The sequence below is a fragment of the Danio rerio genome, chromosome 4, assembly GCF_049306965.1.
Source record: "Danio rerio strain Tuebingen ecotype United States chromosome 4, GRCz12tu, whole genome shotgun sequence".
Classification (NCBI taxonomy): domain Eukaryota; kingdom Metazoa; phylum Chordata; class Actinopteri; order Cypriniformes; family Danionidae; genus Danio; species Danio rerio.
Window position 1 is genome coordinate 51,872,805 of NC_133179.1, and position 7,196 is coordinate 51,880,000.

The 7,196-nt window shown below is 59.8% G+C and overlaps 1 protein-coding gene across 2 annotated transcripts in view; it reads left to right on the forward strand.

Moving 5' to 3' along the window:
* The first annotated feature begins 5,673 nt into the window (after positions 1-5,673).
* LOC137491572 (uncharacterized) overlaps positions 5,674-7,196 on the forward strand; it is a 22,042-nt gene continuing 20,519 nt past the window's right edge. For both annotated transcript variants that reach the window (XM_068220803.2, XM_073948433.1), the window contains exon 1: positions 5,674-7,196. This exon is cut by the window's right edge and continues 585 nt beyond it. The gene's annotated coding sequence lies outside the window, so the exon portion shown is untranslated.

Consider the following 7,196-nt stretch of genomic DNA (forward strand, 5'->3'; position numbering starts at 1 on the left):
GGGCTGCCGTAACTGGTTATCGCTGACCTGCCGTCAAGGTTTCAGGGAAGGCGTGATTTAGTGGACTTAGGTTTTGAGCGATACATATTTTGCATCTCCAGGGTAGCGCATGCGCCCCGCAAGCCGGCTCCGGTCGTCCGTTTTGGGCATGGTGCCTAGTCTTAGTGTGGGTTGGTGGTGTCTCCGTGTGTGTTGCCTTGCGGTGCGTCCTGTTGGGTCCTCCCCGGGCTTTGCACATCTCCCCCCGGGTGTGCGTTGCCCCGTGGCTCGGCCGATCAGTGATCTCCGCTAGTGGTAACGACCACGTTGCACCTTTACCCCGCAAGCCGGCTCTGGTCGTCCGTTTTGGGCATGGTGCCTAGTCTTAGTGTGGGTTGGTGGTGTCTCCGTGTGTGTTGCCTTGCGGTGCGTCCTGTTGGGTCCTCCCCGAGCGTTGCACATCTCCCCCCGGGTGTGCGTTGCCCCGTGGCTCGGCCGATCAGTGATCTCCGCTAGTGGTAACGACCACGTTGCACCTTTACCCCGCAAGCCGGCTCTGGTCGTCCGTTTTGGGCATGGTGCCTAGTCTTAGTGTGGGTTGGTGGTGTCTCCGTGTGTGTTGCCTTGCGGTGCGTCCTGTTGGGTCCTCCCCGGGCGTTGCACATCTCCCCCCGGGTGTGCGTTGCCCCGTGGCTCGGCCGATCAGTGATCTCCGCTAGTGGTAACGACCACGTTGCACCTTTACCCCGCAAGCCGGCTCTGGTCGTCCGTTTTGGGCATGGTGCATAGATTGAGTGTGGGTTGGTGGTGTCCAGCCAACTCCGTGGCTATAGATCACCGGGACATGTCTGCCAATCCCTGCCCAGGCTTGCACACTTTCCCCCGGGTGTGCATTGCCCTGTGGCTCGGTGAAGTGGAATTTCTGGTGCTTCAATAGCGGCGTTGTGGCTGCGCCCAGCAAGCCGGCTCCGGTCGTCCGTTTTGGGCATGGTTTATAAGTTTAGTGTGGGTTGGTGGTGTCTCCGTGTGTGTTGCCTTGCGGGGCGTCCTGTTGGGTCCTTCCCGGGCGTTGCACATCTCCCCCCGGGTGTGCGTTGCCCCGTGGCTCGACCGATCAGTGATCTCCGCTAGTGGTAACGGCCACGCTGCGCCTGCGCCCCACAAGCCGGCTCCGGTCGTCCGTTTTGGGCATGGTTTATAAGTTTAGTGTGGGTTGGTGGTGTCTCCGTGTGTGTTGCCTTGCGGGGCGTCCTGTTGGGTCCTTCCCGGGCGTTGCACATCTCCCCCCGGGTGTGCGTTGCCCCGTGGCTCGGCCGATCAGTGATCTCCGCTAGTGGTAACGTCCACGCTGCGCCTGCGCCCCGCAAGCCGGCTCCGGTCGTCCGTTTTGGGCATGGTTTATAAGTTTAGTGTGGGTTGGTGGTGTCTCCGTGTGTGTTGCCTTGCGAGGCGTCCTGTTGGGTCCTTCCCGGGCGTTGCACATCTCCCCCCGGGTGTGCGTTGCCCCGTGGCTCGGCCGATCAGTGATCTCCGCTAGTGGTAACGTCCACGCTGCGCCTGCGCCCCGCAAGCCGGCTCCGGTCGTCCGTTTTGGGCATGGTTTATAAGTTTAGTGTGGGTTGGTGGTGTCTCCGTGTGTGTTGCCTTGCGGGGCGTCCTGTTGGGTTTTTCCCGGGCGTTGCACATCTCCCCCCGGGTGTGCGTTGCCCCGTGGCTCGGTCGATCAGTGATCTCCGCTAGTGGTAACGGCCACGCTGCGCCTGCGCCCTGCAAGCCGGCTCCTGTCGTCCGTTTTGGGCATGGTTTATAAGTTTAGTGTGGGTTGGTGGTGTCCAGCCAAACTCCGTGGCTATAGATCACCAGGACATGTCTGCCAATCCCTGCCCAGGCTTGCACACTATCCCCCGGGTGTGCATTGCCCCGTGGCTCGGTGAAGTGGAAGTTCTGGTGCTTCAATAGCGACGTAGTGGCTGCGCCCAGCCAGCCGTCTACCAAGAGAATAAAGGCGGTAAGAGCACCAACGGCGGCCGGCCAAACTCCAGTAGTGACAGCCAGGTGGGTCACCAGCAGCACACAATACTCGATTGGGTCACCAGCGGCACGCAGCCCCCAAATCCAAATAGTAAAGGCGAGGTGGGCAACCAGCGTCAAACAATACTCGATTGGGTCACCAGCGGCACGCAGCCCCCAAATCCAAATAGTAAAGACGAGGTGAGCAACCAGCGTCAAACAATACTCGATTGGGTCACCAGCGGCACGCAGCCCCCAAATCCAAATAGTAAAGGCGAGGTGGGCAACCAGCGTCATACAATACTCGATTGGGTCACCAGCGGCACGCAGCCCCCAAATCCAAATAGTAAAGCCGAGGTGGGCAACCAGCGTCAAACAGTACTCGATTGGGTCACCAGCGGCACGCAGCCCCCAAATCCAAATAGTAAAGGTGAGGTGGGCAACCAGCGTCAAACAATACTCGATTGGGTCACCAGCGGCACGCAGCCCCCAAATCCAAATAGTAAAGGCCAAGAGGGCCACCAGCGGCACGCATTACTGAAATGGGTCACCAGCAGCACATGAGTCTGGCAAGTGCATTTTAACAAAGTCAGTGTCCCCGGGCTTAATAGTGGGGTGCCCGGGCACGGCTGGTGAACGGGTTCCATGTGGTGGGGTCGTAGGCCGGCCCATGTCTCCCGGCTTCAAGCCCAGGCCGGCCAGCCAGCCAGCCACCCCCAGCCCAGCCAGGCCAGGCCAGGTCAGGCAAGCCCAGGCCGGCCAGCCAGCCAGCCACCCCCAGCCCAGCCAGGCCAGGTCAGGTCAGGCAAGCCCAGGCCGGCCAGCCAGCCAGCCACCCCCAGCCCAGCCAGGCCAGGCCAGGTCAGGCAAGCCCAGGCCAGCCAGCCAGCCAGCCACCCCCAGCCCAGCCAGGCCAGGTCAGGTCAGGCAAGCCCAGGCCGGCCAGCCAGCCAGCCAGCCACCCCCAGCCCAGCCAGGCCAGGTCAGGCAAGCCCAGGCCGGCCAGCCAGCCAGCCACCCCCAGCCCAGCCAGGCCAGGCCAGGTCAGGCAAGCCCAGGCCGGCCAGCCAGCCAGCCACCCCCAGCCCAGCCAGGCCAGGTCAGGTCAGGCAAGCCCAGGCCGGCCAGCCAGCCAGCCACCCCCAGCCCAGCCAGGCAAGCCCAGGCCGGCCAGCCAGCCAGCCACCCCCAGCCCAGCCAGGCCAGGTCAGGTCAGGCAAGCCCAGGCCGGCCAGCCAGCCAGCCACCCCCAGCCCAGCCAGCCACCCCCAGCCCAGCCAGGCCAGGCCAGGTCAGGCAAGCCCAGGCCGGCCAGCCAGCCAGCCCAGCGCACAATGTCAGTTGTGGGTAACCAACAGCACCAATCTGAGAGACAAAGTTATTTTTGGGTGACCAGCAGCACAGTTTCCTGCAAAGTTAATTGTGGGTAACCATCGGTACCGTTTCAGAAAGCGAGAAGCCTTAAATCACCAGTCCACTCTGACATCCATGACCCTCGAGCTCTGGCCTCAAGCCGGGCAGGGTGTGACCTCTCGGGCCTTTCCCTGCCGGACGTCCGGGTAACCGTAGCTGGTTATCGCTGACCTGCCGTCGAGGTTTCGGGGAAGGCGTGATTTAGCGGACTTAGGTTTTGAGCGCGTAACTACGTGCCACCGCCTTCCACCACATGACCGATGGGAATTGTGCGCGATGCCCCAGGGGCAGGCCCCTCGCCCGGTCATCTGACAAAGGGGACCGCTGTGGGTGGGGTGAGATCCTCCCCGATTTGGGCATTCGAAAGGAGGGCGAGGTGGGTCTTCACCCGGTCCTCGACCCTAGCTTATTGGGTGAAATAGACTCAGATGGCCCGTCTGCCTCGGAATGTCCTACATTGACGGGAATAGGTGCGTAAGTTGGTGTTGTGCGTGCGCCTTAACCGGGCAGCATCCCTCCCTGTCCTCCCCACCCTCCCGGGCTGGACCCCGGGCGTGTTGGCTGGCGGTGGGGTAGGATTGGTGTGCCGGGTAGGTGTGCGCGGCATCTCTGGCGCAGTTGTTCCCGTTACGAAGCACGAACCTTCCTGGTGATGGCCTCGATTAGAAGCCATGCCCGTTCGCGGCATACCCCAACCCCCCTTCTGCGTGAAGGCCGGATGGGTGGCGGGTAGGCAGTGGGTAACCGCCGCCTCTCCCCCCCTCTCCCTCTGGCATTTTACCTGATGTGTGAGGGGCTACCTGGTTGATCCTGCCAGTAATATATGCTTGTCTCAAAGATTAAGCCATGCAAGTCTAAGTGCACACGGACGGTACAGTGAAACTGCGAATGGCTCATTAAATCAGTTATGGTTCCTTTGATCGCTCCTCCCGGTTACTTGGATAACTGTGGCAATTCCAGAGCTTATACATGCCAACGAGCGCCGACCTGGGCCGCCCTTCTCCCCCTATGTGGCGGGGTGGGGTGGGTCCCCGGAAACGCGTGCATTTATCAGACCCAAAACCCATGCGGGTGCGCGGGCGGTGGAGAGGGGGGCCTCGCGCCTACCCGCCGCCGTCCGCCCCCGGCCTCGCTTTGGTGACTCTAGATAACCTCGGGCCGATCGCACGCCCTCGCGGCGGCGACGGTTCATTCGAATGTCTGCCCTATCAACTTTCGATGGTAGGTCCGTCGCCTACCATGGTGACCACAGGTGACGGGGAATCAGGGTTCGATTGCGGAGAGGGAGCCTGGGAAACGGCTACCACATCCAAGGAAGGCAGCAGGCGCGCAAATTACCCATTTCCGACACGGAGAGGTAGTGACGAAAAATAACAATGCAGGTCTCCTTCGAGGCCCTGTAATTGGAATGAGCGTATCCTAAACCCATGGGCGAGGACCCATTGGAGGGCAAGTCTGGTGCCAGCAGCCGCGGTAATTCCAGCTCCAATAGCGTATGCTAACGTTGCTGCAGTTAAAAAGCTCGTAGTTGGATCTCGGGGACCGGGCCGCGCGGTCCGCCGTGAGGCGAGCTACCGCCGGTCCCGGACCCCCAGGCCTCCCGGCGCCCCCCGGATGCCCTTGACTGGGTGTCCGGTACCTCGGGGCTCGGAGCGTTTACTTTGAAAAAATTAGAGTGTTCAAAGCAGGCCGCCCAGCCGCCGCTGAATACCGCAGCTAGGAATAATGGAATAAGACTCCGGTTCTATTTTGTGGGTTTCTGGAACCCGGGGCCATGATTGAGAGGGACGGCCGGGGGCATTCGTATTGCGTCGCTAGAGGTGAAATTCTTGGACCGGCGCAAGACGGACGAAAGCGAAAGCATTTGCCAAGAATGTTTTCATTAATCAAGAACGAAAGTCGGAGGTTCGAAGACGATCAGATACCGTCGTAGTTCCGACCGTAAACGATGCCGACCCGCGATCCGGCGGCGTTATTCCCATGACCCGCCGGGCAGCGTGCGGGAAACCACGAGTCTTTGGGTTCCGGGGGGAGTATGGTTGCAAAGCTGAAACTTAAAGGAATTGACGGAAGGGCACCACCAGGAGTGGAGCCTGCGGCTTAATTTGACTCAACACGGGAAACCTCACCCGGCCCGGACACGGAAAGGATTGACAGATTGATAGCTCTTCCGGAGGATGACTCGTGGATGGGTTGGGTATAGTCGAGGGCCCATCCAGGTGAGGCCTGGCTAAAACTGATCGATAGGACGATTATGCCCCTAGGGTAGGCGGCTTCCCGGATGATGTCACAGTCATCCATTATGGAATGACCAGAACCTCCCTGACCTGGGCCTAACGCATGAAGCTGGAACGGATACAGAGATAATAGGCTGGGAATGGGGTGAACAAATGCGACCAAAGAGGCAACTGGAAGGGCGGCAGGGCGATTGAGTAATGCAATCAATGGAGCTGGACAAAGTTCAACTGAAAAGGGTGTAGGCAACAATGGCCTCTAGGGAACGGTGACTGTAAAGAGGCCTAAAGGCAATTAAGAAATAAGCGATATATTGCCGAACACAAGACAGCGAGCGAAAGACTCCCACCCTCTGACTAATCGGAGCAGCTACAAGACAGTTGTAGCATGCCAGGGCAACGCAACTAGAACAAATCCAGCCTCCAGATTTTTGCAAATAGCCTCCATAGAAATGGGACAAAGAATGGTCGTTTTAAGGAAACGTTATGGCTAAGTTCACCCCAAATCCCCTTAAAATGCAAGAAATATACTAGGCCCTTTCACACACCTAATACCCAACCACTATAGGCTGGTTTGGCGCGTCGATGTGACATGGGGGGTGTGGCTGCTCCCCGGACTGTCCTCCGCCCCCCTCAGCCATGACCTGCACACGTGGCGTTATAGCGGCTCCTCCTCTCCCGTCGTGTACCTCCTTTGCTTCCGGTCCGCTGCTGCTTCAGTATGGGGGCCGGAGTACTGGGTTGGTGTCGTGCCGGGAGAGAGGGAATCCTCCGCTGTCGCGACCCAGGGGTTGATGGTGAGGGCGAAATATATGGGGCGTGGGGCAGCTCTGGGGTGCGGTCGCTCCCACCTCTGTGTGATCGCCGCGGCAGCCGGACTAGACGAGCTTCAGAGGGGCATAGTGGGCTCTGACTCGTCAGCAGAAGGTATCGGAAATAATAAGGTTGAGCGAGGAGAGGGTGGAGATCCTTTGGGGGGGGTTGGGCAAAGTTCCCCTGTCTGGGTCCTCCCACGGTGACGCTCTGCCCCTCCCTCCTCGCTCGTAGAACCCAACGGTGAACACGGTTGGCAGGATGAAGTGACGTGAGGGGTAAGCCGTGCGAAGCCTAAGGCGCATATTTGCTGTTCTCTGGACTGGGTTCCTCCTCCTCACAACCAACACCTACACCATAGGACGTACGGTGGCTCCCGCCTACCTGCCAATGACCCTCCCTCCCATACTCGATCCATGGCTGTTCTAGTCTGGATCGAAGCGTAGAGCGGTGCTTGTCGGGGGGATGGGAACTCGCCCCACCGTCGTTGTCTGAGGTCGATGGTACAGAGGTGAAATACTTGGGAGGAGACACAGCCTCCGGAGAGCCCCTCCCGGGTGGTCATCATGGCAACCGGGTGAAACCTTACAGTTTCACTTACGAAAAAGCACCATAACAGCGCCGTAATAGCGCACCGGTGTGACTACTGTCCAGTGCTGATATTCTCATCTGGAGAATACAACACGGGTAATGGCAGAGTATTCAAAACCCAAATATTTACGATCGACCAACGGAGTCGTTCCTTTG